Genomic DNA, 11,976 nt, shown 5'->3' on the forward strand with positions numbered 1-11,976 from the left:
GGGATTGTGGCAGATGGAAGGGTGCAAGGAATAAATGTGTTAGGAGAGTTGAATGATTCTTTGATCACGAAGGAGGAGGTGCAGGAGGCAGTAAAGAAGATGAAAACAGGGAAAGCTGCATGTATAGATGGGTGTGCTGTGGAATGCCTGAAGGGTAGTGGAGCGACTATTGTTGACTGGTTAGTAAGATTGTTGAATGTGTGCTTTGTGAAAGGTATGGTGCCAATTGACTGGGCAAGTGCTTGTGTGGTCCCGTTGTATAAAGGCAAGGGAGATAAGTATAAATGTACTAGCTTTAGGGGTATAAGTCTGTTGAGTGTTGTAGGTAAGGTGTATGGTGTACTGTTATTTAAGAGAGTTAGAGAGGGTACAGAGGCAGTGATTGGTGATGAGCAGTGTGGCTTTGGGAGAGGGAGGGGATGTGTGGACCAGGTGTTTGTGTGGGAAAAGTGTGTGAAAAGTATTTAGCAAAAGGCAAGGATGTGTTTTGGGCGTTCATGGATTTAGGGAAAGCGTATGACAGAATTGATAGGAAGGCTTTGTGGACTGTTTTGAGATTGTATGGACTTAATGGTAGGTTACTAAAAGGGGTGAAAAGTTTTTATGTAAGTAGTAAAGCGTGTGTAAGAGTGGGAAATATTGTGAGTGATTGGTTTTCCATGAGAGTGGGGCTGCGGCAGGGATGTGTGATGTCGCCTTGGTTGTTTAATATTTATATGGATGGTGTTGTAAGGAAGGTGAATGCAAGAGTTTTAGATAGTCTGAGTCTGGTGAATGTTGATGGTAGAGAGTGGAATCTGAAGCAGCTGCTGTTTGCAGATGATACTGCACTGGTGGCAGATTCAGAGGAGAGACTGAGACAGTTGGTAGAGGAGTTTGGAAGGGTGTGTGATAGGAGGAAATTGAAAGTAAATGAGAATAAGAGTAAGTTGATGATGTGTACGAGGTCGGTAGATGGTAGAAGGATGAATATAGTTTTGAATGGTGAGTTGCTTGAGGAGGTAGAGTGTTTTAAATATTTAGGGCCACATGTTGCTATGGAGTGAAGAATAGATGCAGAAGTGAAGTTTAGAATGAATGAAGTAGGAAAGGTGCTGGGAGGAATGAAAAAAGTGTTTAGATGTAGTTCGCTTAGAATGAATATAAAGAGATGGTTGTATGAGGGTGTTGTGGTACCGACTGCGTTATATGGAGCTGTAACATGGAATATGGGTGTAGCAGAGAGGAAAAGTTTGAATGTAATGGAGATGAGGTGTCTGAGGAGTATGTGTGGAGTGATGCATATGGATCAAGTGAGAAATTATGAAGTGCGAAGGAGAACTGGAGTTGTTCGGGAGATGGCTGATTAGGTTGAGCAGAGGGTGTTCCGATGGTTTGGGCATATGGAGAGAATGGATAATGAGCAACTGGTGAAAAAGATAACTAGATCTGATGTGAGAGGTGTAAGGCTGAGAGGAAGACCTCGAATGGGATGGATGGATAGTGTGAAGAAAGCGTTGGATGCGAGAGGGATGTCTGTTGAGCAAGGAAGAGTGGCTGTGCGTGACAGACATAAATGGAGAGCAATTGTGAATGAATAAGTGATGACGCAGCCCTGAGGGGATATTCTCCCGGATTTGGTCTGATCAGCTGATCAGGTCAGGTGCAGGTAAGGGGATGGGCCTATTATGATGTGGCAGGGGTAAACCAGTTCTGCTGTCGGGCCCTGCTGCGGATGTCACTGATTGCACTGCGCAGTTGACCCTCGTGCGGTGTGGTGCGGTGAGGATCTGTCCCTTCTTCCCTTTGGGCCTTTGAGGCTAAGATGCGAATGAATGTGTTTGAGTGGATGAGTAAATTGGGAGTGTGTCGTCTTGTCTCGGTTACCTCCCTTTCCTTGGGGGAAGCAGCCTAGGTATATAGATAGACTAGTCTCTTCGCACGCTTCTTATCAATGTATTCCCTTCTTTCATTTGAACCATTTCCATGTATCCACTCTAGGCACTTCCTCCTCTTTTCATCCACTACCTTTTCAACCTCTTCATCCCATCAAGGTGTACTTTTTTCCCTAGTATTTAACCCTACAACAACTCGCATCACTTTGGCATTCGTAACTAAATACCCCCTATATGTTTTCCACAAATCATCCAGATATATTCTCTTCCAATTCATTGACTGACTTCTCAACTAGTTTTTCCCGGTATTCATCTGCAACTTCTCGGTTTCTGGCTTTTTCCACTTTAAAACTTTTGCACCGACTGTTCCACTCATCTTTTATCTACCATACTTCTCTCATCTTAAATTTCCATGCGAACAAGCATATGATCATATGAATCTCCGCATCACTTTCTCACCGTCCTTGAATCAATAACACTGCCAAGCATCAGTTTCTCTACAGTCACCCCAACAGCCACACAGGTCAAATGAACCCTGTCCACATTGTCCGGGGCCTGGGCAGGTACTGAGTCCTTCGAGTCCTTGAAGCTTTGATAGCGAGTAAAAGTAGACGATGGGGAACACAATCCCCTGCCAGGCTCGTCTGTTTTACTTGGGACCGCAGAAAATACGGGGTTATAAGGTTACCTTCCACTTACTAATGGTTTCTCGAGTTCCAGGAAACCATTTACGATATCACTTACCGTAAATTTACTCTGACATAGCACTACATTCATTAAGTGGATGATAGGCCGTCCCTTCTACCTACTAAGTCAATTTCAGAGTCAAAACCAAAGTCATTCTTTTATTTGCCAGGGTAACATACAGACATATATTGTACGTGCAGTCGTGGTCATAAATAATCACCTATCCTCTGGTACCCTGTGCCCCAGGCTGGCTCCTGTTATGCGTGGCAAGTCTCAGTAGAGTAAGAGGGGCTGAGAGGGAGGGGCCAGAGAAAGAGGGAAAGGTGGGTGGGGGGACGAGTGATGGTGCGGGGCTGTAGTGAGAAAGGGGAGGGGGATTGAAATGCGAAGTGGTAGTCACATTATTTGTCTATTATCTGTCATTCAGGGCATGATATAAAGGAGTTAATATTCGGTTGATAATGCTGCATTACACCTTGTATAGCGGCGTCAGATAACAAGCTTTAGGGTGTCGATATCAAGGGCTGGCTCGTGAGAGAAATATACTGACGTGACAGATCAAGCATTGGTGCGGAGCCAGATATTAGTGTTTATCCGTCTATTTTGACTTCGGGCGCAGAGGAATCTGGTTGGCTTAGATTTCCGTAATGTTTGTAAAAGAGATGTTCTCTACCCTTACATGTATTTAATTTCTGGAACTAAATAGCATATGCAACCTTTGTTATGGCTGTGTCCACAGTAAATAATTATGATCATCATCTCGGTATATACTCCCTCTATACAGTCAATATCATGTCAGCTATTTTATGGCATCTCTATATGAAACGGCCGTTGAAAATAACTGTGCATAAAAGGTAAATAAATTTGATGTCTGTGCACATGGGTCGCTATAATAACTATATCTCTCATAATCTCTTAGAAGGAAAATGAAACAAAATCCTACCAAAACTCCCAAAATATATCTGTGTCAATGTTTACTGGCATTAGTCAAGCCAAAGCAACCAGGAAAGCCTTTGTAATTAGTTCAGTGGCGTCCTGCCTCACCTCTTGCTGTTTTTGCGGCACCAGGAAACAGTGTTGTTAATGGTTTGCTGGTTTCGTCTGAACAGCTGCCACTCGTCCTTCGTGTGCTGGAGGAGGCGGGCCCGTGTCCTCCTTTTCTCTGGTTCCCACGCATTGACAACTGGGGCCCACAGTCTCAATGGCTCAGAACAAATGTTGATATATCACGCCGGTATATTTCTCTCAGCCTGCCCTTGACATCACCTCCTATCGAAAGCTCGTGATCTGATGCAGCTATACCAGGTGTAATGCAACGTTATCTACCGAATATTAACTCCTTTACATCATGCCCTGAATGAAAGAAATAGACAAATAATGTGACCACCACATCACAGTTCATTCTCCCTCCCTTACTTCCAACTCCTCCCCTCCCTCACCCCACCCCCGAACCATCATTCGTCCCCCCAACCACCTTCCCTTCTCTCTCTGGCCCTTCCCTCTCAGCCCCTCTTACCTCAGTGTGACTTGCCGGGCATAAATGTGCCAACCTGAGGCAACGGGTAGCGGAGGATAGATGACTATTTATGACCACGACTGTACATAGCAGAAACTATACTGGCCAGGTTTGTTGAGCTAGTAGCTCTTTTACAGTCCTAATAAGCTTTTAAAAATATCTTGATATAACTTCCTCTGACAATAAAAAGCTATTAATTTATTAAACAAATTTATATACAGTATATATTAATCAATGTTTAAGAATCCACACATAATTTTATCTTTAAGTGCCTGTTTAGAGAAGCTAAGATTCTTATTAATCTTTAGGTGATAAGGCAGGCAGTTCCATTAACTGGTCCTGCTCAGTATATATGATTTTTGCTGGTAACTGTTGCAATTGCTGGGATAATAAGATTTATTTCACGGCCTCTTGTACCTTGATTGTGACTTTCATACTGGAACATGTTGCTACAGCAGTTCAATCTATTCAGAGCCTTAAATGTAAAAAGTATGCTAAAATATTAATATGTTTGATCAATGTTTAAAATATTCAGCTCGTTAAATGCATTACTAGTTGTATCATATTCTTTTTTTAAATAAGAAATACTTCTTACTATCCGTTTCCGCATTATAACCAAAGGATTTTCACAAGCCTGACTTGCATTGCCCCAAACAACAATATATACCATATATAAGGCATGGATATACTAAGGAATGGTACACACTTCAAAATGCATAGGAGGTAAACATTTCACGTGTTTTATACAATATACCACATGTTTTGACAATCTGATTGTTTACCCTCAGCATGTGTCCCTTCTATTATAATTTATAGTCAATGGTGACCCCCCAAAAATTAGCTGTTAATTGTTTGCTTATAGTATGACCTCTAATTACTAACTGTTGTAAGGATTCAACTTTAACCGTTCTATAAAAGTGCATGTAGTGAGTCTTGAATGTGTTAAGTACTGCCAGATTTATTTGCAATAATCCAACTATTTAAATTTCCAAGTTCATTATTTAATAATGAAAATGTTGTGCACATTTTCATAAGACATTAATATATTCGTATCATCAGCATACATAATACACTTTACTTTGTCACTAGCACTGACAAGATCATTAATATAAACTAAAATAGCAAAGGGCCCAAGATTGACCCTTGAGGAACTCCTGTTGAGATATTTAAGCAACTGGAATATTCTTGGTTATAAACGACATTCTGTATCCTGTTGCTTAAGTAGGAAGAAAACAATTTAAGGGGAACACCAGTTACACCCTTATAGTTCAGTTCATCAAGCAATAAATATAGCGTGATCTAGAGAATCAAAAGCTTTGGCAAATTCTACAAATACCCCAACGACATGTTCTTTTCTTTCCAATGATTCATTGATTACATTAATAAAAATTTACAAGAGCCGTTTCTGTTGACTATTCTGAAAAAAAAAAAAAAAAAAAAAAACATGCTCCTGAGGATTAATGCAATTATTACCAAGAAGGAAAAGGACAAGTCTCGAACATATAGCTCATGCAAATAGCTTACTTATTGCAGGCAGAACTGATATAGGTCTACAGTATAAATGCTAACGTCTTCCTTTTTACCACCCACTAATGTTTAATAATAATATCTAGCGTAATCCTGCATCATCCTTGAACAATGCTTGGGGTTTCATTCACTCTCGACTTATCTTGGAAAGATCATATTACATCTCTTGTAAAATCTGCTTCCAAGAGATTAGGTGTGCAAAGCCGACCCGGTACCTTCTTTACCCCTGCACAGTTGTTGACTTTATACATGAGTTTTATTCGCCCTTGTCTAGAGTACAACTCTCATGGGTGGGGAGGCTCCCCACATACAGCTCTTCTCAATTGAGTGGAGTCAAAGGCTTTTCGTCTCATAAACTTTCCTCCTCTTACTGGCTCCCTTCAGCCTCTGTCTCTTTGCTGCACTGTTGCATCTTTGTCCTTTCTATCGCTACGTCAGTGGCCACTGCTCCTCTTAACTGTCTGCTTGCATCACTTCACCAATACAACTGGGCGCATAGCACCCATCTAGTAACAAACTCTCATCCCTTTTCTGTCCAACTCTCAAATGCAAGAGTTAACCGTTACTCCCAGTCCTTCATTTATGCAACAGGTCAGCTCTAGAACTGTCTCCCTCTGTCTGTATTTCCTACTTCCTATGATCTCCAGTCTTTCAAACGCAGTGTGTCCAGGCATCTCGAAATGATCGGATCTTGAATTTGGCTCTCTCTTGTATTGTTTTGGTTTTTATTTGGAAGGAACAGTTTGCGGGCTCGTAGCCTTTGGTTTCTTCTTCCTAGCACTAACAAAAAAAAAAAAAAGCTTTGTTAATTGGAGTCACACAAGCAATTTTCAGTGCATCAGGAAAAACACCAGTTTTAAAAGATAAATTAATAATAGGGATAATTATATGAGAAGAAGATTTAATAACAGAGACGAGAATTTCATCATAGCCCAAGGAAGTATATTTCAAATTACTAATGATATCTAGCATTTCTTGTAGAGATGCAGGGTTAACCAGAGTGATAAGTCTGGTAGAGGAGGAAGGTACTTAGTGAAGCTTATCCCTCGCTGACGAACACCTTTTGATATTGACCTCCAGATGTTTTTAAAATGCTGATTGAATTCATTACTAATGTTCGAGATATTATCAACATTCATGTCAGAACTGCTCTGGCTGCATTAATTTTTCATACATAAAATTTCATTCAAAACCTTCCATGTGTTCTTAGGATTTCCTTGTTAATTGTTAATTATTAAAATATTGCTTGCTTGTCGAATAATTGTAGTTAACTTATTGCGGTATGTCCTTGAAACGAGCATCATATGTGAAAACATACAATAAGCTTTCAAGTTTTGTAGTAAACTCCATGGAGAGCTTTTCAGCGTAGATCTCATTTAGAGCCTTGCCAAGCTATTCTTCTCTCGGATCGAGGGTCTAATTTTTACGTATTGCAAGGCTTATCTAACTGATCTCTTTTTAGGGCAAAGGTTGTTTCTGGAAATATTAGGTCAAATATGTCATTAAATTTCTGATGGAGACATTTGTATGCAATATTAAGACAGGTTTCGGGAAAATCATCATCCCATTTTGTGGAATTAAGTTTAAATATTTATCTTTATTTCGCGTGGAAAATATCCTTTTATGGACCGTATGCGTTTGTTGTTGAATATTTTTGTAATCTGCAAAGCAATGGGTATACAGTAGTGTTTAGTTAGAGTGTTTTGGAGTTTATTAGTGACTGTAATCTGTGGTTAAAAACAAAACAAAAAATCAGGATGATATGGGTAGTATGGTGTTTACACTGTCCGGAACTCAATTTATTTGCGGTCGCGTTGAGTAGGAGAGAGAGAGAGAGAGAAAGGGGGGGGGGGGCGGGAGGGGGGAATTGCGTTGAGAATAAGTGTTTTGTGTTACGAAGATACACAGACCACTGAGACCGTACGTTTCTACTTCGCCCGGTTTTTACATGGCGGGAAAGACTGTCTTTAACTCTCATAGTCGGGACAACTCAGTTATTCTATTCCAGCTAGCTCTGGACGATTTTGTTCAGCTTATACTGAGTCATATGAGTCCGAGAGTGTTACTGCCCCATTGATGGATAACCTCTGCCTTTGAAGGTCATTACTCTAGTTGGCATAGGAACCTTCGTAGCTCCTCTTCCTTATCTATTTCATTGTACATTATACCTTAACATTCTATCTTACTACGCCCCCGAGAGAGCTGATACTGTTTTACTGACCGCTGTGTGTGTGTGTGTGTGTGTGTGTGTGTGTGTGTGTGTGTGTGTGTGTGTGTGTGTGTGTGTGTGTGTGTGTGTGTGTGTGTGTGTGTTTCAGCAAATTAACTCAATAAGGTTTCATCGTATTTAACAAAATTTGGTGGATGGTTGACGTTCTGCCTGTCAAAAAAACTATTGTTTTTTACAACAATAAATCACTCGCCAATGATAATGGGCTAGGTCACACGCTAACCTAGAAAAATTAGCTTAAATAAATTTTGTCTGATTTAGACTATGCTTGATGGGATGGTTCAGGTTAAGACAGGAACGAAATGCAATGATTTTCAGAACTAACAATCAAAGATCAAGAAAACTGGGCAAGGCCAATATTCAATCGGTGTATCTCTGTGTTAACAAAATAATATACTTGATCTGATTTCGCCCGTTCTTCTTCTTTATATATATATATTTTTTTTTTGAAGGATGTGTCAACCAAGGGGTTTACCTACTGTATAGGGTTTAAGAACCAGTGTGACCAGATGTTTCGTACAAGATAGTGGTATATGGAAGGAAAAATAATTGTAATTTTGATGAAAAAATGTTAAAATTTTTCCTTGTTAACTAAACACGCACCCAGCTATGTGATTTGTACAGCCTACTAGGTATGGCATTTTCGTAGCAGTTTTTGTTTCCTATTATTTTTATCAAAGGTTTCGTTCTTTATCTCAACATTTCAGGCATCGGTTAAAACAGCATATCTTTCGAGAGAATTTGATGAACAAAGCACCATGCGTAGAAATGTCTGGAGTACAGTGTCCTTTACTTACAAGCCTATAGTTACAAAAAAAAAAAAAAAAAAAAAAAAAAAAACAGTATAAGAAGAAGTCGGACGGCCTGATCATCATCTACAATGCTTGTAGTCTACACTAGCAAAGCAATAATTTCCATTCTAATACACTAAATAGCAAGTACTGTTGAGTACCCAATTGTTTATTTCAAAGACAAAATATTTCAACCTTCCTTTGGAATTTAATATAGTTCTTATCTCTCCAGTCCCATTTATCAGTTCAAACTCAGTTTTTAACTCGTACTGTGAACAAACATACTAATGAAATTTCACATTTGTCTTAGTGCCAGATTAAATAAAGCCATGAAATCCGCCCACATGATGCTAAAATTTGCATTACAGAGCTAAATCTGATCCCTGTGTCGCGAATAATAGATCAAAGGTCAAGTTCACACAGCACTTAAACATCATTTATCCGATTTTTACCTAACACTGTGGAATAGTTCAGGATGAAAGAATTCGATGTCGAGACCAGTCGGCAAGGTTTAGCTCGCAGGACAAACTTAAATTATCGGACCTTGGACTATTTTCCCGGTGCGCTGGTATTCCTCTGTTTGACTGATTCTCCTTTTTTACAAATAGCTTTTGAAGTTGTGATTCAACAAATTAGTTTTTTGAAAAGTTCGTTTTCTTTTTTAACAGACCTCACATTCAATTCCAGCTATCACCGGACGATTTCATTCAGCTCAGAATAAAGCAGCCAGTGTTAACGCTGTCACCATTAACCCTGTCATGGTTAGGGCAATTCTTGCATTCTTTTCCTTTTGACATTGGAAGATTTTATTTCACTGAGAGGGAATAATTGCAGCCTTAGTGTTAAAATGAGCAATGACTACCTAATTACTTTTTTTTTTAAATTCCAGCTAATGTAGACTATTTTAATCAGCTGGGTGAGTCAAAGGAGCCTGATTGATAAAAAGCAAGGGTATTAATGCAAATTAATCGGCACGTTACATCTCTGACCTACATTAAAACAATCCAGGTAAATAAATGCCCCATGGTGGGAAAATATGTACTTTTACAACCAATCCTTCCACTATATCATGATATTTTTTATGCAAATAAATCAGGATACCATGCCTTACTGAAACTGGTTATCAATAGATAGATTATTAGGAGGAAATTTCCATGTCGATATGAACACTCCTACACTTGTATGATTTCAAGCTGAATAAAATCGTCTGGCATTACCTAGAAAAAAATGCTAGAGTTGTTCCAACCACGAGAGGGTTAATGGTGACAGTTTATCCCACTGATGACGTCGTCTTGTGGCATCATTGTAGATAACGTTGAGGTGTGTGAGAATGCTATACATAATGTCTGGTGTATGATAACTCTTAAATGCCGAGGTACAGTACCCGGAAGCACTGAAGTTAATGTTTAAGTATGACACAGCAGCAGCTGTTTAGGTCTTCAGCACATAATGGATCAGTGGTTCTCAACCAGGGGAGCGTGAGCAATTTCCAAAGTGGGCGTGAGAAACAGTGAGTGGCTTGAACAAGTGTGTGTGTGTGTGTGTGTGTGTGTGTGTGTGTGTGTGTGTGTGTGTGTGTGTGTGTGTGTGTGTGTGTGTCTTGATGTACTGATTTATATTCATACTGTGTGTGTGTGTGTCGTGATGTACTGATTTACATTCATAGTTCATATTCTGTTTCTACGAGTTTCAGCAATCAAAGCACATTATTCTTCGTGCCCGTGAAAGAAGTTGGTTGCTTTCCTTCACGTCTCTCGACTGGTCACCTGAATTTTATAATCTCGAATCTGGTTGTCTAGAGAAAAAGTTAAAAATATGTATAATTCTTATATTCAAAGCCAGACCACACCCCAGGACAAATATATATGTTCTTTAACTTCCTTCCATCCCTCGAAAGGGGGATAGTGAATTACAGGAGACTTACTGATGCAGCCTGTAATCAACTGGGTTAACGTCCACTTGAGCCTGTGACAAAAATAATAATTCTAGAATCAATTTTTCAGAGTCAGATGATGTCGGGATGGAGGGGGGAGGGGACCCCCAAAAGCTAAGTACCATTGCAGTACATCTATCTATCTATTCTATCTATAGCCCGACGCCCTAATCCCGCAAAGGGTGGCCGCAGACAAAACGCCTCCAAGTCACTCTGTCACCCACCATTTGACTCCCCTCCCCCCAACTCACCCCCCCCTCCCTCATATACCTCTCAACTCCATCCCTCCACCTCATCCTCGGTCTACCCCTCCCTCTCCCTCCCTCCACCTTACCTACATACACCCTCTTAGTCAGTCTTTCATTCTCCATTCTCTCCACATGTCCAAACCACCTCAGTGTATTTCTCCTAATCTTTTCAACCACATCCACATCTACCCCACAACGTTCCTTCGCTTCTTCATTCGTCAACCTGTCCCTCCACGTCACTCCACATGCTCCTGTCAAGTAACTCATTTCCACTGCTCTCACTCTTGACTTGTTCCCCTCTTGCAAGGTCCACGCCTCAACTTCCATACGTCAGGGTAGGGATCACAATACCATCATGCAGTGACTTCTTAACTTCCATACTCACCTCCCTATTTCTCATCACTGCTTTCAGTGTACCAACAACCTTTCTTCCCTGCTGTACCCTTCCACGTACTTCATCCCCCAAAGTTCCATCCTTACTCATCACACTACCCAAGTACTTGAATGCACTCACATTCTCCATATCCTCACCATCCAACCTCACTGCACACTCTGTGACTTCATTCCTCTCAAACACCATAACTTTACTTTTGTTTACATTAACTTTCAGCTTCCTCCTCCTACACACTGTCCCAAATTCATTCACCAAACCTTGCAACTCTCATTCATCTTCACTCAACAATACTGTATCATCAGCAAACAGCAACACCGGAAGCTTCCAAATCTCACCCTCATTCATTAGGGCCACCCCCACATCCACTGCCCTACCTTGCACCTCCTTTACAACCCCATCCATATATATATTAAACAGCCATGGAGACATCACACACCCCTGTTTGTCCCACATTGAGATCAAAGAACTCACTCAGCTCACCATCCACTCGCACCGTAGCCCTAGCTCCCTCGTACATACTCTTCACTGCACTCAACAATTTCCCCTCCACTCCATATATTCTTAATACCTTCCACATACCTTGCCTATCTATTCTGTCATTAGCTTTCTCCAAGTCCATAAAGGCAGCATACACTTTCCTTCCCTTCTCTAGATACTTCTCCACTAAACATCTTAGAACAAATATCTGATCTACACACCCTTTTCCCTTCCTAAATCCCCCTTGTTCTTCTCCAACTAGCTCCTCTGTCATATGCCTAACCCTATCAATGAGTATT

Source organism: Coenobita brevimanus, chromosome 16, assembly GCF_032717465.1.
Source record: "Coenobita brevimanus isolate Jiangsu-jjx chromosome 16, ASM3271746v2, whole genome shotgun sequence".
Taxonomy (NCBI): Eukaryota; Metazoa; Arthropoda; class Malacostraca; order Decapoda; family Coenobitidae; genus Coenobita; species Coenobita brevimanus.